Source organism: Sciurus carolinensis, chromosome 8, assembly GCF_902686445.1.
Source record: "Sciurus carolinensis chromosome 8, mSciCar1.2, whole genome shotgun sequence".
Taxonomy (NCBI): Eukaryota; Metazoa; Chordata; class Mammalia; order Rodentia; family Sciuridae; genus Sciurus; species Sciurus carolinensis.
In genome coordinates, this window is record NC_062220.1 from 57,856,285 (window position 1) to 57,881,227 (window position 24,943).

A 24,943-nucleotide genomic window follows, 5' to 3' on the forward strand; every position below is an offset into this window, starting at 1 on the left:
AGATAGAAACTTTATTCACAACCTTCACATCGCTTCAAAGGGTTTTTTAGAAAATCTATTTTTATTAGAACATTTTAGTTATACATAGTAATTGAACTCATTTTGATGAAATCATATATGCATGGTATTTGACTTCAGTTCCCATCCTCCCTCCCTCCCTCTCCCTCCTCCATTCTCCTTCCTTTACCGATCTTCTTTGTGCTAATTTATTTTTGAGTCTTTCTACATGTACATAAAGATGAAATTCCCTGTGGTATATTTATATATGCATATTACATGATTTTGTTAAATTCTTTCTGTATTTCCTTCCCTTTCCAGTCCTTCTTCCCACCCTCTCCATCTCCTTCTGCTCCATTGATCTTCCCTAAATCTTTATAACATCCTATTTCCCCTACTCCCTGCTGCTTCTTTCCCTTATTTTGCTACAACTTTCATTTATGTGAGAAAACATCTAACCCTTGATTTTCTGGGTCTGGCTTATTTCACTTATCAAGACGTTCTTCATTTTCTTCCATTTACCAGCAAATGACATAATTTCATTATTTACTTCAGAGGATTTTTGAAGAGTTGAGAGGCGAGTCCTGACCAGTGCTTCTAGAAAGGAAGTCAGTATGATATTTGAAAGTCTAGAGATCTTAGGTTCTAGTACTTTTTCTCCCTAAACTAATGAGGTAAAGCGAATGCCAGAACCTCCCTCCCCACAACCCCAAATAAATTGAAGAGAGTTTTAATTTAATTTCATCAGAAAGTATTAGTTTTCCCTGTATTGAGAGTCTAATCAATTCACCACTTCTTTAATTCTTATGACATAACTATGTCCTAGAAAGTGACCTCTGAATCATCTGGACACAACTTTATCAAGCCTTTTCTTCCAGAAAACAGATATATTTAAAAAATACTTTTTTTAAGGCCATGTGGGCTGTATAAACATGAATTCGTTAAAACCTACAGATAAAATTAATTCCATAACTTTATTAAATACATTATTTTTCTTTCCATCTGATCCTCAATTTTATTGTACTTCATATTTTCCTGGAAAGCTGAATAAAAATGTAGATCTTCTGACTCTACCCTCAGAAATCCATACACAGAGGATATTGAGTGAGGCTAAGGAACCCACATCTGTATTTTAAATTTTTGTGTTTTTATAGAAAATAATCTGTGAGTCAACCTTGAGAACATTGCTTTAAATAATATATTCCTATATTTCTTAATTGCAGATGTAGAATATCTGATAGAATATCAGTATTTATATCTACCTATTAAAGTATTGTATGTTTTTAGAATGATGTGTTTTGAATGGATAGAATGTTCTACTTTATGTTTTGGACACAAAGTAAGGCAGGTTTTAAGATAGAAATATGATTAGTATATTTTAACCATATATATTCAAAGGTTAATATGTATTGGCTTATTTCCAATTTAAAATCCAGTAGTACCATTTTACTTTCAAATGACATAACCCCAGATTAATATGACATACTATATGTGTTAGTCAGCTTTCCATCTCTGTGACAAAATGCCTGAGATAAGGAAAGACTTATTTTGGCTTATGGTTTCAAAGGTTTTGGATCATGGTCACTTGACTCTATTTTAGTGGGGTTTTTTTTAGCGGGAATGCAGGGTGATGTGGAAAGCAAAATACTGTGGCATGGAACTGGTGGTGGAGCAAAGCTTCTCACCTCATTGCAGCCAGGAAGCATAGAGAGAGAGGAAGAGGCTGGGGTCCAAATATCCTCCTCAACGGCCATGGTACCAGTAACCTAACTTTCTTCTGCTAGGTTCCACCTCCTAAAGTTTCTACCATTTCCCAAAAGCACCACAGGCTGGCCACCAAGCCTTTAGCATATGGGCCTTTGGGACACATTTAAGATTCAAATCTTAACAGTGGATTAATGTTTAGATAAAGATTATGTATAGTGGGCTATTATTTATCTAAAATGATATACAGATCCCTCTATGCAAAAAAAAAAAAAAAAAAAGTGTTAGTAAAATGACTGATTTGTTTTGTTCTCCAGTATCTTCTAAGAAAAAAAGAGTTGAAAACATGGAAAGAAAGCTTTGTGTTAAATATGACAGTTTGAACATGCACATTTCCCCCAAATCTCATTAAATGTAGAAATTCCAAAGGAGAAGTTGGTAAAAATATTAGGAAAAGAGAACAGGGAGGGAAATGTGGCAGTGATGACTTTCTGAAAGAGAATGAGGGAGAGTTAACAGCAATAACATTTGGAAGGTTGAAAACCAAGCAGGTGAGAATAAATTGATTTAGCAAGACAAGAAAGCTGAATCCCAAACTGGAGTAAAGACTTAGATCCAGATTGCTCTACCAAGAAATAACACAAAATTTAGGAATTGGAAGCACCAGATTCTCTAAAATTGGGATAAAACTGGACTCTGTATAGAAAGATTAGCTGAAACTTCATTTAAAAAGTAATTAGAACATCATATTCTCTTTCCCTTCTCTATAACCAGATATCTGTTGCTTTCTATATCATCAGGAAAGTCAGGTGTATTACCTGAAGAGGATGAAGTCTAGGCTTTCTGACTGGAGGATACCAGCACAGTCGAGTGGACAGATATCTCTTCTAAAAATCTAGAGATAAGAGAACTTTTACTACAGCATTTTGAAATTTCATCTTTCTTTCCTCTGGGTTCACAGAATCTGGTATTAGATTTTATCCAAGATAGAAAGGTTAAAAGAATCCTTTGTGATGAATGGAACTTATGCATCTTTGAGTATTTCCAAACGAAACCATCCTGTGAGCCTATGTTTGGTTGAAAAGCCTTGCCTACCCACTTAGAGCTTTTAATCAACTTTTTAGAGTCCAAGTCTTATATGTGAGCTATCAAGAGTCTCACCAGACTTTAATAATAATGAATCCAAATTAAATCAAAGATTCAAATTTATTATAAAAAGGAAGTTTTAGAAAACAACAGCTATGAAAATGTGATGAAACTAAACAACAAAGGAAAGAAACCTCAGGGACATCCTCAGAGAAAAGAAGACTCATGGCAGCCATAAAATAACAAATAATATAATTTAAAAAATTAGAGGAGTACACTAAACATATGACAGTTAAAAAAGTCAGAGTGTTGGACACAGAATTAATGAAATCTCAGTTAAGAAAAAAGAACAGAAAGACAAAGAGAGGAAGACAAACAAGACAGAGAAGAGGAAATAATAAAATATTTAAAGATTATTCCTTAGAATTGATAGTAAAAAGAATGAAGAGAGATTCAAACTAGGACACATTGCCATTAAATTTCAAAGCATTGAGACCAATAGGATATTCCCAAGACTTTTAGAGAAAAAGATCCCTTTCATACAAAGGATCAAGTGTCAGAATGGTTTTGAACTTCTCAGTAGCTGCACTGTAAGCCAAGAGAGAGTAAACCAAGTTCTTCTAAATTCTGTGGCAAAATCATTTCCATGTCAGAATTCTGTGCCTAGCCAAATTATCCATTAAATAAAAAAAGTGGAGAATGAAGTAAAGTCTTACAGTAGTTTCCTGTGTATACTATAGGTTCATATAGTATAGTTTCCTATGTTTACTCAGACAGCTACTGAGGATAGGTTCAACTCCAAAATAAAAGTGTAAACCAAGAAGATGAAAATAAAGTAATGGAGGAGAACAAGTCTCAACATAAGGGATAGGGAAGAGAACCCCTAGGAAATTGTGAAAAAAGATCTCCAAATGATATTTATTATATATCTGACCTAAAGCATGTCAGGTGGCTCTAGGAGAGATGTATCTCCAGGAAGATAAAATTTGTTTTATTAAGAGGAGATTGCTGAATTTAAAAAGAACTCAGGAATATGGTAGTAAGAATCACATAGAAAACTAAGCAAACAAAACAAGAGAACAGTTATTCCAGAGAGGGAAAATATTATGAAATAATAATATGGTTCAGTTGTCAAAGTTATTTATACTTTATTTTTTATTCTGTATGTAGTAATGTAAAATTAAATATTGATTTAACAATTTCAATATATTGGGAGAAGGAGAATAGGAAGTATGCTTGTGCTTGCTGGGGTTGGTCAAACAGGATGAGAAATAGAAATCTGAATAGATATTTCCCTGTGTCAATGGGCAATAAACACATGAAAAGATCCTCAATGTCATTAGTCATCAGGGAGGTGCAAATCAAAACAACATCACACCATCTAGGATGACTAGAATCAAAGTTAGATGACTAGTGTTGGAGAGCATGTGGGAAATCTGAACTCTTGTATACTACTAGTACAGCTGTATTTGAAAAACAGTCAATTTCTCAAATGATTAAATACATATAGAGTTTCCATTGTAACCCAGAAATTCCACTAGATCCATCCTCAAGAGAAAGGTAAACGTGTGTCCACACAGAAAATCTTGAATAGAAATGTTTATGGTACCATTATTCATAACAGATGAAAGGCAGAAACACATCCATCTATGGATGGAGAAAGAAAACATGGTATATCCACACAGTGAAGTGAACACTGCTCCTCTTTGTATGAATCTTAAAGACATGCTTAGTGAGAAAAGCCAGTCACAAAAGTTTACTTATTATATGATTTCCATCCATAAGAAATTCCAGAACAGGGAAACTGATAGAGATTGGTTGAAAAGGTAGATTAATGTTGCTTAGGACTTGGCGGGGGGGAACCCACTATCTTATACAGGGGATAGCTAAAGGATATGGATTTTGGGGGGAGAGGGGTGATGGCAATGTTATAAAATTAACTGTGGTGATGGTTGTAAATATCCTTGACTAGACCAAAAACCACTTAATTGTACACTTAAAATGGACGACTCATAAGGTATATGAATTACATCTCAGTAAAGCTGCTTATTTTTTAAAACTGGGAAAATTGAGAAGTAGGAAAACAATACTATTATTTAGAAAGTCGAAGGTACACAACATTCCTCTAGGGTAGAGATGCTGAAGTTGACATTTAGGGCCAAATCATTCTTTGAAGTGCAGAGCGATCTGGTGTATTGTAGGATGAATGAAAGCAACCCTGGCCTCTACCCACTTGTTGCAGTAGCAACTTCCCCTTCCCATACTTTGTGAGAACTACAAATGTCTCTAGACATTGCCAAAGGGCTCCTGATGGAAGAAATGAAGAACCACTGCTCCGGAATTGGGGATAAAAGTGGCAGAGAGCTGTGACACAGAGGCATGGCTATTTTTCATAACAAATTTTGAAGAATTTGCTTAAATATTTGACTATTGATTGAAACTATGAAAAGGCATATCTTAGTCAGGTAGGGCTACTATAACCAAATACCATAGCTGTCTTAAGCAACAGGTAAAAGCATATTCCACTTGTAGAAAGCTGCTTTCTTACTGATACTCACAAGAGAGAGAGAAAGAGAAAGGGAGGGATGTAGATCTTCCTGTTGAAATAGGGCCCCCATCCTAATGACCTTACTCTCTTCTTAATATCCCTGTCTCTAAATACAGTTACATTGGAGGTAAAGGATAAACAAATGAGTTTTGGGGGAACACAATCCTGTCCATATCAATATGTAAGTCTGAATAAAATAGAAACTAAGTATTGGGTATTTTTATAGAACATTTTTTTATTTTTTTGTTTTGTATTTTTTTTTAATTTTTACAGACTGCATTTTGATTCATTGTACACAAATGGGGTACAACTTTTGTTTGTATGGTTGTACACAATGTAGATTCATACCATTCATGTAATCATACATGTACATAGGGTAATGATGTCTGTCTCATTCCACCATCTTTCATACTCCTGCCCACTCCTCACTCTCATTTTCTTCTACGTAATCTAAAAGTTCCTCTATTCCTCTCTTACTCCCCGCCCCTGTACACCTTTTATGTATCATCATCCACTTATCAGGGAAAACATTTGGCCTTTGGATTTTTGGACTTGGCTTATTTTACTTAGCATGATATTTTCCAATTCCATCCATTTATCTGCAAATGCCATATATTATTATTCTTTATGGCTGAATAATACTCCATTGTTTATAGAACATTTGTGATAAGATTAGCCACAGAAGTTAATCCTCTTTGGGATTCCTTACCAGGATGCCAGTAAAGTCACTGTCCCCAAGGATATTATTGGCAATACTAGTAATAGTGTTTGTAATTTGTTGTTGACTAATTTTCCCAAATTTTCATTGTAAAATTTGTGGTGGATTTAAAAAAAAAAAACTATCTCAACACATCTGCATTTTTAAAATTCCACTGGGCTCATTCATGGGCATGATTTTTTAAAAATTGGTTTTGTTTTATTTGTTTAGTTTGGCTTTATATAGGTTTGAACAAAATCTTTATCATGATTTTCAGGAGATTCAGGGAAAATAGTGCCATTTAAGTGAAATATTAATATTTCTAACCTAATATATAGAAGCAATTATACTATTTCAATAATAAATTGTTCTCTATTTTTCAGAAACTTCACATTTGGCATTAGTAGTAGATAATGGTTTTGTTGGTCCAGGACATTTCCTGGTAAACTAAAATCATTCCATGTAATGAACATTCCCCTAGATGTTCATCCCTTTAAACAGGGATTCAATTAAAAGATGATTTTCAGTCAGTTCATTAAAAACAAAACAAAACCCTCCAATCTTCTTGGTCAAAGAGATCAAATTCTATTTATATTTTTGGCAAATAATTAATCTTGGTTTTACCATGTACATTCATCAACATATAAAACAAACAACCAAGTGGGTACTTTTGAAAGAATTAATCCATTTATCAAGTTGACATTTCGACTACTTCACAAAAAAAGCAGATTCTATCATTGGTGTATATAAAGGAAAATTCAAGTCAAATCATTTGTGCCACCTGGGGATGTTTGATTAATGAGACCCTGTTTGGTTTTATTAATCTTTCTGCATTCTTCACATCTCACTCTTGACGAGCAGTCATTCTCTTTGGAAACCACCTTTATTTTCTTTATGTTTATTGCAGCTTGAATCATATAGATTTGGAATCATTTTCCTTTGGACATTTTTTAATAAACTGTTCATAGGACTTCTACTTCTATGGTAAATATATTTATCTACTCTCTTGCAGTTGTAAAGATCTTTCTGTTTTTCTCATTAATAAAATCCATCTGATAAATAAAATAAAACACTAAAGTAATTCATTGAGGCCATTTGCCTCCAGTGTATTTTTCTTGTCATAGCTTTAGAATATGAAAAGGTATTGAAAAGGTATAAAAATTCAATTTTAGATTTTAACATCAAAATAATAATGGTTTTAGTAATTATTCTCAAGGTCAATGACAGGTTCTTTAATGCTGATTTTCAAACAAGCATCAATAGAATCAAAATAACCATTAAAAACTCTATGGCTTAGGTGATTACCTAAGGCAAAATATATTTAAAAGGTAGATTAATAGTATAAATATTTACTACTATGTCTATTTGGTAAATGAATTAAGCATTACTTTTTAGGAAAAAAAGCAGCTTTTTTTTCTGATTTCTTGGCCACCTTTGATTTAATGAGCTTATTGTTTATTTTATGTACTGTCAAAACCACAGTAGTTTCAGTCAGGAAGCAGGTTCCGCAGTATCACCTCTTCTTAGAGAACAGGAAAAGCCACCTACTTTTATTTGGGTAGAACCAAATGTCCTTTGGACATAGTCCAAAGTTATGTCTTTAAAAGTAAGAAGGAGGTTATAACTTCCAGGAGATTCATAGTCAAAATTAGGTGAAGTCTAAGTTCGCATTTAGTGTATTCTCAGGGAACATCAACCACTGGAGCTTAGAAATGAACAAGAAACAAGATATAATTTTATCCCTGCTTAATGAGATCTATTATCAAGGTTTCAGAAACTGGCAGGAGACTGTTGATCAGTACAGAGCTTCATTCCTATATGGACATGGTTCATTATTGCCCCAGAGTTAATCAGTCCCTAACTTGGAACATTAAAGTTTAGATCCTCATTCCTTTTCTAACCTCATTGTTTCTAACCTTAATCCTGACTCTCCAAGGCAAAATATTTAGCTTAAAAAAGGGGTAGGCAAACATTCTATAAAACAGCAAATTGCTTAGGCTTTGTGAGCCATACAGTCTCTGGCATGACTATTCAACTCTGCCACTATTATAGGAAATTGAGCATAGATAATACATTAATGAATAAGATTGGTTGCTATCAATACAACTTTATTTTCAAGAACAGGTGGCAAACTTGCTTTGGCTCATGGACTCTAGTTTGCTGACTCCTGCTCTAGAGCAGTTGATTTACAGACTGTGGGTTATGGACTATTTAATAGGGTCTGAAAGTAGTTTTTAAAACCACTGCCAGTTTTTTAAAAAATAGGTGCTTGCTTTTATTATTATTGAACCTCACTTGGAAATTCTAGATAATACACTAAAATAAGAAATATTAGTAAAATATATAATAATTTAATATGAAAAGTTAATAAAACTATTGCTATTTATAAATGGTGAAACCATATTCCTCACAAACTGAAGACCATCTCATGAAAACCCTCTAAAATGGTGTTACCCAAAGTTGTTTACACATGGGAATCATCTGGGGTACTTCAAAGAACTCCTGATGCTTGAACCCTGCTCCCAAGGAAGTGATTTCATTGATCCAGCCAGTTTTGAAAAAACAGGAGATTAAATAAATTAGAAATTATCAGTGTCATTGGGCACAATGGTGTGTGCCTATAATCCCAGTTATTTGGAAAGTCGAGGCAGGAGTATTGCCAAGTTCAAGGCCAGACTGAGAAACCTAGATCTTGTCTCAAAATAAATACAAATAAATAAATAAAATATTGTTTTAAGTATCCATATTGCTATATCTCCATCCATGTTTCCTTAATTTGTACATTTTTGCCCAGAAGAAATAACAGTCAGAAATACATGCTAATTTTGAAAAGTCACGTTCATATATGTTGGTTTGAGAGTCAAAAGTCAAATGTCTAGTCTCCAGAGGATCTCCCTATGCAACAGTGGAATGCAAATATTTGTATTGAAATTATTATCATAAGTGCCAATCTTCAGCCTTAAGATGGTTCCAATTAATCAAAGAGAAATCATACAATATAGTACTATCTTTCTCCCATAATTTTTAGTGAAAAAAGAAGTGAAATATTTCCTCTGTAAAGTATTTTGTTTGGCATCTTAAAATCTATGCATTTTCATACTTAGTAACTGTATTAAATTGGAAAATAAATTTTAGATAAGTTGATAAATGTCATTCAAACAAAAAATATGGATATTTGATTTGTCTATTCTAAGAATATTCCAGTGAAAAAGCAGACACATAAAACACTATCTTATTCCCTAAAAACAAAACAAAAGGTTTATGAACTTTCCCAAGTTATTTGCTGCTTATTTGATTTTCTTACAAAGTAAATTAGATGTTTATACTAGAATAAACAAAACATTATCCTTAAGTACTGAGTTATAGGAATTGTTGTAATATTAAGCAAATATTGGAACAGGCTGATTTTGTGTTTTCAATGTATTTTATTGACAGTATGTGCCAAAATAAAACTGTTGATACAGTTGCAAGTACTGTATTTTCTTTCTTAAGGATATTCATAGTAATTTCAGTGAAAAATTAGTGTATGTACAGATGTATATCCTGTGTGTGATGTATATATTTCCACAAAACACGGGTTTCTGCTATAGTGTCTAGAACCTCAAATTTTTTAGAAGGAATATATTTTGGAAATTGTTTCATGTAGAATAAATAACCCTTGCTCCTACTTTCTACTGGACATGTAGTATTCCCAGGCAAGATCCTTCCATGATTTATATTTAGCCAGTGCCTATTGTAAGAAGTATGAGCTTCAAGGCTTAGGAAAGAAGAGTCAGAGCAAAAATGTGTAGATGAGTACACTGTGCTAGCAAAGTAGAAACCTAGAAAAATTGTGTGATTTCCTTTTTCTGAAACTATGAAAGTAAGGCACAAAAGGCTTAGAAGGAGGCAAATCTGAGCATCAGTAAACATGACCACAGGCTCATAAAGATACAGTTTATGTGACATTAAATAACTTCTAGATGCATTTTAAAATACATTTGGGCACTGTGTGACATATCAAGGGAATTATTAAGAGTACATTTATTTATACAGTGTTCTCTGTTTTTAAATATTTTAACGTATTATTTGAACCTTCACAGACACACTACAGTTAGATTAAGCAGATTGAAAATGTTACTGGAGAAATTTTGAGCTCCAAGTTTCAATGGTGTGGCTAAGCCACACAAATAAAAAGCATCAGAGTTAGAACTACAAACGATCATTAACAAAGCCACACAAATAAAAAGCATCAGAGTTAGAACTACAAACGATCATTAACAAAACGTCAGTGTTTGCTGTAATACTGCTTCTCTAACATTGAATATATTCTTTAATTCTCCTGCATAAATACTTTGCACAACCATTTTAACTTCATGTTCTTTAAAAATTTGGGGGAAATTACAAAAGAAATAAGTTAATATGAAAATGTTTGATAATCTTATTGAAAAACTGAAAATACACTGGATAAAACTCATTTAATTTCAGCTGAAAGTAGTACTATTTTCTGTTGAAGCTGTAACCTAAACAACTATCATAATATTATCATTTCTTTGAATACAAAATTTAATGAATATTAAAAACATTTATCCAAAATAAATATTTAAAATATTTCATAAAACAACATGAGCATTTTCATTTACAGTGATGAAAACTGATATGCTTAATAAGTATGCTTCTTTTGCTTATCTCTTGGGGAGAATTAAAAGGAAAAAGAATGCTGGAAGAACAACTTCTATGCCTAAAACTAAACTGAGACTAAATTTAGAGTGACCAAAATGATTTGGAAACATGGAAAATCAGTAACTCAAAAATTCAAGCACTAACATAGCTCGAATCTTTTACCCAAATGACTGTGAATGTACAGCAATGGAAGAGCACTTCCCAGAAGAAAAAGAATGAGCACAAAGTAACCCTTGGCTTCTTTTTATTTCTCAATAGAATTGCATCCTGTTTCTGCTTGTCAAGGACATAAATAAATAATTACTCTGTGTTTCTTTCTGGCCCTGTTTCATAATCCAGCATATTTTGGTTTATCTGTAATGTTTTTCACCAGATTGAAATTTGGCAAATTGGAATGAACATTGGTGTGCATTGCACAGTGAGTTCCCTAAATAGAGTCTGAAAGTGGTTAGCATGCAGGAAGTTTATTGGAGAGTGAGCCTCAAAGGACACATGGAAAGAAAGGGAAGAAACCGAGATTAGACAATGAGGAAATGTTGGAGATGCAGTCTCACCCATGGCCTTAACCTAATGGGAGCTCTAAGGCTGGGGAAGTCCTTTAGGGCTGTCCTGCATTGGACACATGAACCAGACATAGGATGTGGGCCACCCTGGGAAGGACCTTGACCTTGGGCAAGATGACTCTTCTCCTCAGCTGAGACATATGTTGAAAGTTTTGATAGCTGAACTCTGTATGTAGCACTCTTAAAAATTGAAGAAATACATTCTTTAATTTCTGAAGGAGTGTGTCCATCACATATCATAGTGCCCATCATCAGGCAGAAGGAAAGACGGAAGGAATGTGCCTAGAAGCCAAGTTGGTCACACAATGGGAACACTGTGTAGAAGTGAGGCATTTTCATAGGGCACTGAAATTCAGTATTTATCTGTTCTATAGATTGACAAGTGTGTGTGTGTGTGTGTGTGTGTGTGTGTGTGTGTGTTTTACTGGAAATTGAACCCAGAGCCTCATATATTTTTAAATAAATAAAAATAATCAAGGGATTGACTAGTTATTCTTTATGTCAATAAAGATGACATTAAGAAAGTTACTTCTGATCTTTATTGGGGCATGTGAAACATTATTATGAACTGATCTATAAAACGTATTTTGAGTCAGAACACCTGGTTTATATTCTACTACTGGTTACTTAAGACAATTTATGAGTTAACCCTTCTATTCAGTTCCCTAATCTGTAAAAATGAAAAAAAAAATGCCTATTCACAGAGCCGTTGTAAAGCACGAACAAGTTAATACTTGCTTGCAAAGCCCTCAGAAGAGTTGCAGGAGCCTTATTGTAAGCAAACAACAACATGAAATTGAGATCTGTATCCACTGAAATGTATATTCCACTTAAATAGAGACCTCATTTCTTGTGATTACTGCATTATTCCCAGACCAAGAAAAGCTGGCAGCATATACTGTTTAAATGAATAAAACCTAAATGTAAATCTGATAATGTTATCAGATTGCAAAATACATATACTTAATATTTTATATGGTAATTTTAGAGTATGAAGGAGTATGTGTTGATCTTATTTTGTAAAAATTTTTGATTAAGATTCAAGATACTTTAACTTTTACAGTTAATTTGAAATTTTTAAATATTGAAACAGGATTCTGAAAATTGAACAAAAAATGACAGTTTTCTCCAATTATGTTGTCTGTCTTAGGTCATTTTCTGTTACTATAACAAAATATAAGAGGCAGGCTAACTTCATAAAGAAAAAAGGTTTATTTAGCTCAGGGTTTGGGAGATTCAAAGTCCAAACAGAATGGTATAGGCTTTTCAAGGCTAACCCCATAAACCTGACTATCACATAGAGCACATGTGAGAGGGAGAGATTACATTGCCCAATAAGAAGCAAGAGAGTGACTGGGTCCTTCATCCTAATGGCCTATCCTTAATTGACCTAAGGACCACCTACTAGGACCCACCTGTTAAAGGTATCACCACCTCTTAATACCACCACCCTGAGGACCAAGTTCACAGCACATGAACTTTGATGGACAAACCACTTCCAGACGGTAGTAGCCTTATTTGAATTAATTATATTTCTTTCTGTATTTTTGTTCTAATATATAATGAAAATGTTTGAAAAAGATATTTAATAATTATACCTAAAATAATCATGTATATAATGTTTTTCTCCCTTACATCTGACTATATTTTTGTTTTCATTCATTTTAAGACACTTAATTGAGAACCAATTTATAATTATCTTTCTTCCCCTACCTCTTAAAAACCTCTATCTAGAGTAGAACTCTGATGATTTATTTTATTTGACAAATATCTGATAGATACCCAATTTCCCCTCCCCACCCCATGAAAGTCATTGTGAGAAATGCAAATGTGACTGAGTGTTCTAGCTGTTTAAAGAATTCACAATTTGGGAGGCAACACTTTAACAAGCCAGTTAATGAAGAAACTAGGGTTGGAATGTGGTACAAGAGAACTACTAAGTGTGAACTAAGAGAACTACTAAATGTGGACTAATCATGGAATTAACTAACATGAATCGGCATAGTGGGGCTAAGGTATAGAGCAATTTTGAAAGTGATAACTCAGAGCAGCACATCCTGTATTAAAAATTTCTACCCGAGAATAGAAAAGCAGCTGGGAGATAATAACTGTATCCTACCTTCTCCAAGTCTTCCTTTCTTAAGAATTTCCAAGCAGGATCACTTTTTTTAAGTCCCTGACCCAATCCTTAGATAACCTAATTGTACCTACACACCATCAGCTGCTATGGTTTGCAAGTGGTTTGTCCCCAAAGTTCATGTGCTGGGAGCTTGGTCTTCAGGGTGGTGGTACTAGGAGGTGGTGGCACCTTTAAGAGGCAGGGCATTGTAGGTGGTCCTTAGATCAATGAAGGTATGAAATTTATCTTTCTTATAATAGTGCTAGTTCCCAGTTTTACAAAGTAAGGCTTAGACATCTGGGTAATCCCAAATTAATAATCTTTTCCTTTTGCACATTTCATTTGTTCATCTGGTTTCAGGGAATAAGCATGCTAGAATAGGGCAGATGTTTTTCCTTTCCTTTTCAACCAAGATTATCTCCTTTTCTTTGGAGAGATACACATCCATGTAGATTAAATCTACAAATCCACATAGGCTTAACAAGGCTGATGATTGAGATATATAAAACCTCAATATTCTTGACATATTGGTCAATTACTCAAATTTGTGCCCCTGAAATGTAAAATTAGATTCAAAGAGTGGACATGAAACCCTTGTCAGTATAATCAGGGTTATAACCCTTAATTCCCTGAAGTAGAGGAGGAGGGGAGCTTTCTCTAGCCCTTTGCAAAAGGGACTGTGCAGATACAGTCCTTTGTCTGCTGGCAGCTGTTATTCACCACATTAAATGGGCCTGACTACAGATGGAGAGCAGAAAATCTAATCAAGTATGAGACTGGGAGAGGTGAGGTCAGGGAGAAAGAAGGAGAACATAGCAACCCTCAAATTTTCCTTCTTAAAATGCTTAGTCCAATTAGAGTGTTATTTCCTTCACAGGGGAATAGTTATATTGGCTTCTGCTTCAGTATTCCTGTCTAGCACTTCAGTTCATGGATTCCACTTAATTTAGATTTGTCTTGACCCTTTTGTAGATAACAGTAAATCCTAGGTTTATTGGCCAATGTTCAGTAATGAATGTTTGATCCCTTGGAACTTCAGTATAGCCACCTACCTACCCATAACCTACTTTACAATTAAAATGCCTTTGAATGCAGACTTTATCTGGATTCACAAAATGTGATTTTTTTTTTTTTTTTTGAAGGTGGGATCTAGTCTCCATGAGGACGTGAATCTCCTTATCACATGCTGTTGTGTATGTTTTATTAAATACATTTATTAACCTTTTGGAACAGCTCTGTTTTTCACTAATTACCATGAGTATACTGTGACAGCTATTAACTCTTCTATACCTTGAGTAATGATTTCCTGAATCAGTCACCCTTAGCAGAAAAGCAAGGTCCTAGAGAAAGCAAAGCAAATCTGTTCAAAAAAATGACTGTGGTAGAGTTTTAGGAAATAATGTTATACATAAAGAGCATGCAGTGTGGTAGAAGTGCCATGGCCTTTTTTTCCTTTTATCAAGCATGTAATTTTCTAGTCATCCGAAGGGCTGCTTTTCCAGGTAGCTTTAAAATTCTTTAGTTACTGTAAACCACTTATGGTACATTCCAATGATCACTATGTGAGTGATTTCAAATGCTCTACACAATGATAACCCTCAATGAGAGTAAATAGGCAACTTGAATACTCTTTTAATCTCAATTTTGTCTGGAAGATTTTTGTAAAGACCTAAAACTCTTATTATCTAAAAAGTATTTGCTTCACCACTTGAGCATATTTTTCACATACTTAAACTCTTAATAGTATAGTGCATTAAAAAAACCTAAAAACTCTGAAGATAGAGATAACTAATTATTGCATTTTACTCTTTTTTGTTCTGTCTTTTTGAAATGTATTTCTTTTAAAGATTTATTTTTAAAAAGGACTTGTGAACTTAATCATTTTAAATACATTGTATTTATTTTGTCAGTCATGTTTTGCAAATGAAGTAGTAAGTGAAAATGTTTGCAACAATGAAGATTTAGATAGAAATAAGCCTTCATAGTGAGGTTGTACCTATCTAGTCTTGCTTGTATATATAATTGAGTGAATAATTAATAGAAAAGTGAATAACAAATTGAAGTTATAAAACGAGTTTAGCAATATTATTTATGCCAAATTTTGATGGCAGCTTAAAATTTGCAGTTAGCCATTTACTACTTCAGTCATTTTCACCGCCCAATTTCTGGAACATTCTAACTAGCCTTACTGAGCACATTCTATCAATTTAGTTTCTATTCAATCCCTGATAATTTTGTGTTGCTGTTTTAACTTTTTTTTTTTTTTTTTTTTTTTTTCTGGTACTGGGGATTGAACTCAATGGTGGTGGTTAACCACTGAGCCACATCCCCAACTCTTTTTTATAATTTTATTTAGAGACAGGGTCTCACTGAGATACTAAGAGCCTCACTAGTTGCTGAGGCTGCCTTTGAACTCATCATCCTCTAGCATCAGCCTCCTGAGCTGCTGGAAAAACAGGCATATGCCACCACACCCGGCTCTGTTTTAACTTTCAAGAAAGAGATGGAAAATACTAGATGCTAATTTGTGATTTTGAATATTTAAGTTTTTTGTTCTTTCCTCAACATTTATTTTAGTTTTAAAGTTTCCAAAGTTAGAAATGTTTAAGTGCACTGTTGCTAAAGATTAGTTTTCACTAAAGATTATTTTTATTAAAGAATATTTTACAGACTATTTTTGTTTATATTAAAATCTTCATTATACTAACCTCAATGACAATTAATTTCATCTTCCAAAAGGGAGTATTATTATAAGAATTCTGACAAAAACTACATATAAGCATATATTATGTAAGTTCAGTAATTAAATATAATCATTTTCACTGTAGGCACAGACAAAGATTATGAGCTGCTTTAAAGGTCTACTGCCTCATAACAATGAATTTATTCTTTCTTCTTTTTTTTTTTTTGTTAACCACTAAGACTTGTAATAACACAATTCCTTTAGGCAGGGAACTTAGGTTTTAGATATAATATGTAAATGTTTTTATAGTAATTGACACAAATGATTTAGTTTGCTATCCCCCAAATTACTAGTGATTTGTAACTGTTAATCACTAATGATTTAACTAAGCTTAAAAATTATTTCAAAAGAACTATTTTGGCTCAAGAAATAATTGAAATTATTAATCTTTGCTGCTGTAATTGAACTTCTTCAATTTCAAGGACAAAATATTTAAACAAAAAAAGCTACTCTTAATATCTGTGCCTTTGATAGCTTCCAGTGTTTAAGCACAAATACAATTGAACATGTGTTTCTGAGGTCTTTGCACTAGGATATATGACACGAATTCTTGAATAACTGAAAAAATTGGGAAGATGTAGACAGAAGCAGGGACCTAAATACCGTGCTTTCCTTCAGATCAAAGTTTAATGGTGAAAGGATTGTGTTAGTACCGATTGCCTCACAGTCCTTTCTCATTCTTTGCTTATCCACTCCAAAGAAAGCAGAGGTTGAAAGCAAAGCACTATTGGATATATGTTTCTTAGCACCGTCTTAACAAAATAGCACAAACTGAGTGATTTTAAACAAAAGAAATAAAATGAAGTCTGTAGTGCCTTGTTCCCTCTGCAGGATGTAGGTAAGAAGGCTTCCTTGCCCGTGCTTAACTTAAGAGTGTTTGTTGGCAATCCTCAGCATTCCTTGACTTGCACTGCATCACTCTGTTCTTTGCTGCCACTGTCCCTTGGCCTTTTCCCTCTTTCTCTTTCTCAAAATTTCCCTCCTTTGATGAGGACACTAGTGATTGGTTAAGAGCTCCGTCTAATCCAATATGGCTCACCTTATCATGATTACATAGGAAAACACCATTTCCAAAGAAAGCCACATCCATAAGTATGGGGGTTAGCTTGAACACATCTTTCTGGGTGTCACAGTTAATCAACAACAGGAGTTTAGAGATAACCAGAACGGATCCACTGGTATCCATGCCATTAGGTAGCACAGGACCCTGCCATACTCTAATGTTAAATGATTTATTTCTAAAATGGTTAATTTAAAATAAAGATAGTTGGCAACATACATACATTTCTTTTTGTATTTTCCATAGTCCTCCTAAGGCAACAATAAAATAATTTTAAAAGTACAAGTGACAGAATAATAACAATTTTGGAAAGTAAATAGTACATGAATGACTACAATTGTAATTGATTTGATAGAACCAAGAAGAATAAATCGTAAGCCCAAAGAGACATTAATCAGGAAAACACATAATTTGCTCCATAGAACTCCCCAAAACTTCAGAAATTCGAGCACCTATGAAAATTAGGGTAAAGTCTAGATTCAGATCTTTGGCTGGAAATCTGTTCAATATGTAGATAGATTCCCAGATCTCCTGCCTCATCGACATTTTTCCCTAACTCTGAAAAGAATGAAAGTTTTTTCTTTGGCTAGAACAGCATCTTTTCACTGAAGGACTACACACTGACAGCACTGGAATCAAGCGAAAGGTTAGATATGCAGTGTACCTATGTGTGTTCAATAACCAGTTATCTTGGGAGAAAGAGCTTTGATTTGTACCATTTTCTGATTTCCATGGTACAGATAATACCACCATGCCCAATTTCAAACTACAAGCATGATGTTGTCCTGGAATGCAAAGTTGGGAAAAAATATATAGTCTTTATGATTGAGTTCATGCCAGGTCCAACCCACCACAGACTGGGAACTAGCTGGCCTTCTTCTTTTAAAGCTCAGAATGCTGGCAGCCCTCCAGAAACACAAGAAGAATATTCTTCTGAGAGAAATCTTACCAGTCTAAAGTAATATACGGATACCTGGCTTCCTAAAAGAAATATACTATTAACCATTTCTATAGTCAATCTCACAATTAATAAAAGCCTTACCTATGGGCTTAAAGCTTCCATTTTTTAAGCTTCTCTTAAGCATACAGACCAAACATTGGACAGCTGAAAACAGCTTCTAAAATAAAATATAAAGACAAATAATTTAAATAGAGGTACCTGGAGGAAACACAAACTACATTGGCAGAGAATGTCTTCATAAAAATTAGAGAAGATATTGCAAAACAAGATCAAGTTGCTATTTTAAACTGTAACTGAAAATGAAACAGCTTCTTGAATTTTAAAGAATGAGAAGAGTAATAAAATCTCAAAAGATGTTTTGGAAATAAAATTGAGGAAATATCTCAGGAGAAGAAAATAATTTTTTAAAAATGAGAAAACAAAATTTGAGAACAAACCACAAATTCAAAGAATAAGCATTACAGTTAAAGAAAATGGCATATGTGAGAGATATCATTAGTTAAGTCACTGAAGAAAGTTTCTGAGTACTTGAAGAAATTTATTATCATATTGAGAGTGTCTAGTACAATGAATGCAAACATACCAAAGCAGGTTATCACAACATTCTAGAAAGCCTTGGGAAAAAAAAATATATGTGTGTGTGTATATTATATATATAGAAGTCTTCATTATATATACAAAACATATAAGCCATATATATATATATATATATATATATATATATATATATGGCTTCATGAGGTTCCAGAGAAAATGAATAAGATACATATTTTTAGGGATTAAAATTGCTTTGTTTTTTCATAGTTTCAACCCTAGAATACAGGAGACAATGGTGAATTCCTTCAAATTTCAGTAGAAAATGGTTTCCAATGTCTAATTACATATCCAGCCAAAGTATCAATTAAATCAGAGGAAGGGATCAACAGAGTTCATGCATGCAAGTTGTCAAAGAGTTAGCCATGATGTACCATTCCTTAGAAAATTCTTAGATGATGTACTCCACCAATATAGGACAATTAACCATGGAAGACTAGATCCAGGAGAAAAGGATTTAGGTTAGGTAGGAGTAAAAATAATCTCCAGAATGAGTGAGGAAAATCTCAGGATGGAAGCTTGTCCCAATACATGGGGGGCAGTCCATGATGCCGCTGGGCACAGGCTACAGAAGAGATTTCCTAGGCTGATGAAACTGACAGACTACCTGATACATCTGAAAGTTGAGAGGCTGTTTAGACAGCAGGTGGAGAAATGGAGTTGAATGCATGATATGAACATGGAAAATTAAGCAGATTTTTTTAAAAATTAAAATAGAATATTAAATTCCAGGATTAAAAGAAGACAAGAAAGAAAGAAAATATTTTCATGTTATGTATAACTTTGTTCATAGATAAAGTTTTTAAAAGTCACAATATTTTAATAGTCCAAGACCCCACAGCTCTATACCATGTGCAGTGAGTGGTTAAATTCATAAAACACACCACCTGCTTCTAGGAATGTGGTGTGGCTCCTGCACAAATGTGTTCTCTGAATTCCTAGAATTGCTAACTTACTGGGTAATGAAACAACTCAGAATTACCCTTTCCTCTGACTAAATGCACAAACAGATATCAGAAATTTCTCAGCTTTCAAATTTTTAACTTCCAGCTTTCTAGAGATATGTTTAGCCTTTTTATTTCACTTTTTAAAAAAATTTTACTTTTATTTCTTAGCTATGGAAGATTCCAGATTATCTACTCCTTCAGTGTACCTCAGGTGCATTATTAATGCCATTAGTATTTATTAACTTTTGTACTTATATGATTTCCCTGTTAAAGGGAAGGAGAATTATTATTGCTACTTTTGTAAAGAACACTTAGCTACGAATAAGTAAAAAACTGAATTTTCTCCAAAGCTGTATTCTGTTTATTACTAAGGTAATGTTGCTGGTTCATATAGGGTTCACATAGGGTATGAAGTGTATCTAATAGTAATATTTTAATTAGCACAGAAAATGGTTTTATAATTCATGAACATGATTAAAGAAAGATAGCATTTCTCTTGTGAAATTTTTAAAAATATGAATATATAGCATGTTTTCAAAAGATACATGGGCAAACTACTTTTTGATTGCATATGTTATTTATTCAGAAATTGGTTTCTGGTTGCCTTCTAGTTCTCAAGCTATGGGAATATAAGAAAAGACATTTCCTTGCCTTAATAATGAAGTGTTTAATCTTAGAATATTATTAAGATATTTGATAATAATATTATCTATGTTATTTCCTTTAATTTCATGATGTGCTTTTGAAATCATAGCAATGTAATGTGGATATACCAAAAGAAAACACATAAAGTGGGAAAAAAGACTTAACAGTACCATTGTCTATCAAGAAATATCCATGAAGGAAACTGATTGGCCAGAGAAGGAGAAGAACACACAGAGAGGTATCAGGAGTTCAAGAGTAGACAGTTCAAGTGACAGAATGGCTAGCAGGAACAAGTACCTCCGAACAAGAGAACAGGTATTGGTAGGAGAGTTAGCAATACATTTGACGGGGACAATTACTGGATTATCTTTCTGTACACAGTTTTAGTGGATTGGTATGATTGAAAGATAGGGTTATCTATTTGTAATAGAATTTGCTATATATTTTTTTAAAAAAAACCTCTCTGACTCTCTCCCATCCCATATTCTAACCTCTTCCTTGAATACTTCTTTTTACTTGACTTAACTACTCTACAAGCACATGCCGAAAGTGTTCAGTCTCAATTCACCAAGAGTTGAGGTCAGGAAAGTAGAAGACAGACACCTCTATCCTTAATACCACTGACCCTAAAGGACAGGAGGCAGAGCCACACTGAGGAGTGTGTAGTGTGTGTTGGCAGGAGCGGGAATCTTTGAGGCTCATCTCTGGCATATTCCCTCTAACTCTTTTTGCCACTGCCATCTGCCATCCTGCTGTCTGTTTTCTTGGATCCGCCCCCTCTTTATGCTGGTGTTGCTGTTAGCCTGCACTATTCATATCTCTGTAAGTGGTAGATTAAAAGTTACGGATTTGTATTTCTCCACCTTTCTAACAGCATTTCCATTAATCCTGAGAACGATGCTTAGAGGTTCACTGAGGAATGCTAGAAAACACTTGGAAGTCAAATAATCCAAAGTATCTCAGTCTGACTGAGTTAAGCAAAGTACAAGGGAAAAATGTTCTGAATGAGACAATGAACCAAAGAATGAGGGATTAATTACTGAATTAATAACAGAAAGACAACTAGAAGATGTCATACTAAAAGGTGATCACATTTAGCATATACTGTTATCCCTGTTGTACCTTCTTAATGATGTCATAGATGTTTTTTCAATTACTGTCCATATTAATCAGCTTTTTATTTCTGTTTTCAAAATACCTGACCAGAACAACTTAGAGGAGGAAAGATTTATTTTGCCTCATGGTTTTGGAGGATTCAGTTCATGGTCAGAGGCTCCAAAGCAGAAACATCATGGCAGAAGAGCATGGGGGAAGAAAGGCCCTTGGTTTGTGGAAGCCTGGAAGCAGGGGGAGAGAGAAAGAGAGCGGGGTTGGGGGCTGGATAGGCATGCCACCAGTGACTTACTTCCTCCTATTACGTCCCAGCTTCCAGTAGTCCATCCAGCTATCAATGGATTAACCCATTAAGTGGATGAACCCACTAATGAGATCAGAGCCCTCATGGCAATCATTGCCTAAAAGACCCACCTCTGCATAAGGATCATGCTTTCAACACATGAACTCTTGGGGGATATTCCAGATTTAAATCATAAAACTGTCTTAGGTTGTATTCCCTGCAGACCCTATGATTTTGATGTGATTTGTCTGCCAAGGGTGCATGTGCTAGACTTTTCCCCCCATGTGGTGGAATTAGGAGTAGTAGAATCTTAAAAAGGTGGGCCTAGAAGAAGGTGATTAGTTTACTGGGGCACTGCATGCCAAAGAGATTAACATATTTTCCTCAGGACCTCGAGTTCTCGTGTTTTAAATTGAAGAGAACCTACCTATTTGGCTGCTTCTGCATACAACTGGCTCCTTTTCCATTTCTCCATGTTGTGATCTGGTGAAGGGGCTCTTCATTAGCGGCCCAACAAATGAGGTTGCCCAACCTTCCCAAATTGTGAACTAAATATACTTCTTTTCTTTATAAGTACGAAGCTTCAGATATTTTGTTATAGCAATAGAAAAGGGGCTAATAAAAACCCTAGCATGAGGATCACTGTTCAAGTGACTTATAAAGAAAGTGCTTCCAGGAGAGACTGGCAAAGTTGGGGAATGAGGTTAAGGATTCGTGGGAAAAGACAAGTATGGATATGAGCCTAGGCAAAATGCCATAGAGGGAAACTTCAGTCTGATACCACAAGAAACTTAACTACCAGAGGTGCCCTGATTGAGGAAAGGGATGTGGACATTTATATCCTTGTACCTGGCACATATGAGACTATGCAATGGCATAAATTCTAGGGCATTTCTGGTTCTCCGCTGTGTTGAAAACACAGCTCCAGTAGCTGAGAGCTGTGATCTATAGATGGCTCCAAATACAGAATTTCAGGACTTAAAGCCCTCTAAGAGGAATACATCAAAACAAAGAAAAATGGAAAAAAATGATTGGAGGATATGTAGATGGAGTCCACTCACAAGAATATTGGACTAAAATTATTGCTTAAAATAGCACTGAAATTTTGGAGAAACTTGGTTTCTCATTTCTCAAGAATCAACCATGAAACATCTGTATGGTACATCTGTATCACACTGCTGACCAACATTCTTCATACTATTTCTGTGTTAACATCTTCATAGCAGGTACAGAGAATGTCCTCTTTAATAGAACACACAAATCAAATTCTTACCTCTGCCCTGAGGGCCCTCCTACCATCACTAGCTCAGATAATATGTGGCTTAATTTTTGTAAAAGCACCTGCAGTAACCAAATTGTATCCCTGCAAAATTTATTGCATCCCTAAGCCCTCAATATGACTATATTTAGATTAAGGAAGTATTAGGGTTACATTAGGTCATATGAGTAGAGCCCTTACAGGAAGAGATGGGAGAGTGCTTGCTGTCTCTCCAGGCCACATGAGGACACAGCAAAACAGCAGGCATGTGCAAGCTAGGAGGACAGCTCTCAATAGGAAACAAGTCAGCTGGCACCTTTGATCCTGGGCTTTAGAGCCTCCAGAGATATGAGAAATAATTTTTTTGTGTTTTTAGCTTTCCCGTCCATGGTATTTTGTTATAGCAACCCATGTAGACTAATATAGTACTATATTTCTGAACTTATCTTTAAACACGTTATATTTTCTTTAGGAAAAGATAAAACAAAATGAAACTTAGAAATAATTTTCTAATAATAATTTCTAATACTATCTTTTTTTAACTGAAAATAACAATAATTCAATTTCTTAGTCATTCTATATATAATTTTTATATTCATTTTTATAAACTATGAAAGATCGAAACAGAATCGTGCCTTAATTTACCTCACAACGTTGAACATAAATGTTGCTTGTCTTGGTGACAAGGTTATTTTTAGGTATTCTACACATACAGGTAGAGATTTGTCTCCAGGACACTATAGAAAGGACTATGATTAAAAAAGAAAATGTTCATTGGCAAGAACTGCTAGTAGAAAGGTCCCTATTAAACTTCCACTAATATTTTGTACACCTATATATAGGATCTGAAAAACCTTAAAAAGTCCAGGTGCTTCCCAGAACAGGGACCAAAGTATCCATTAACTGCAATGAAAACATTCTGTTTACAGGCACACTGCAGAAGAGGGAGTTAGCCATGTGGCTGACATCTCATTCACCCCACAACCGAATGCCCCGTACTTGTAGAGTGTCGAACAAAGCAAGGCAGATTGACTATTGGGAGCCAGCCAGCGACACTGGCAACGTTCCAGCTTATATCCTAGAGCATGTATCTGGCCAGTTACACTCTATGGCAGGGAACTGACCAGTTACAAAGACCTTGACTTGCCAATTTGCTGTAATTAACCAGCAAGTCCTAAATTTGGCTTAAAATTGTCTTTTAGTGACCATGTCTCAGCAATAATTTCTGTCGCGTTTGTACCTGTGAGTAGTTTCTGTATTGGAAAAGCTTCATTTGCACTGATTTTTTTTAAGTAAAGTGTAGTCATCAGTCACTGCTGGTGCAGACGGATATTGTTCCTTAAGTTGCTACAGACCTAGCCTTGAACCTGTTCTCATGGATCCTCCCCAGTCTTCTTCATCTCTCTTGGCACTTCTGATTTTCTGCTGGTGGAATGGAAGTGGTGGTAGAAGCAGGACATGTCAGGGAAATTGGATGAACTTTTGTGTTGGTTGATAATGAGAGAGGAAAGAATAAAAGTAGAAAATCAACAGTGATTCTGTTGCCAAATGTTTCTCTCCAAGGTATTTTCATTGGTGAAGGAGCTTGGTAATTGAGATGGGAGCAGCTGTCTGGCCGGGCTGTTCTTGAGATTCCCCATTCTCCTAATGAATGCAATTTTTTAACTGTATTCTCTTAGGCATGACTTGAAAGAAAAGTTGTAAATGGCATGCAATAAATATTTAAATGAATTCAAGCTCTCTGGTGCAGAGTGGTGTCAGAGCTTATTTTATAGAGAATAGAGAGATGGGGAAAATGCCCCAAAAAAGATAACATCCTATCAGTGAAGATGACAAATGAATATGAGTTCTGACTTTACTAAAAGTCTTCTTCAAATGTACTACTCATTCATCCATCACTCACATATTTATTGAGCACCTACTGTGTGATAAGCTTGGTACTAGTGTAGTATTTAGGGAGATT

The 24,943-nt window shown here is 34.5% G+C and overlaps 1 protein-coding gene across 2 annotated transcripts in view; it reads left to right on the forward strand.

The window, feature by feature from the left end:
- Sema3e (semaphorin 3E) overlaps window positions 1–24,943 on the forward strand; it is a 269,653-nt gene that overhangs the window by 93,345 nt on the left and 151,365 nt on the right. Inside the window, exon 2 of one of the 2 annotated variants that reach the window (XM_047562567.1) lies at window positions 14,519–14,569. The exons of the other annotated variant lie outside the window; for it this stretch is intronic. The gene's annotated coding sequence lies outside the window, so the exon portion shown is untranslated. The remainder of the gene's footprint in view (window positions 1–14,518; window positions 14,570–24,943) is intronic. 2 annotated transcript variants of the gene reach the window in all.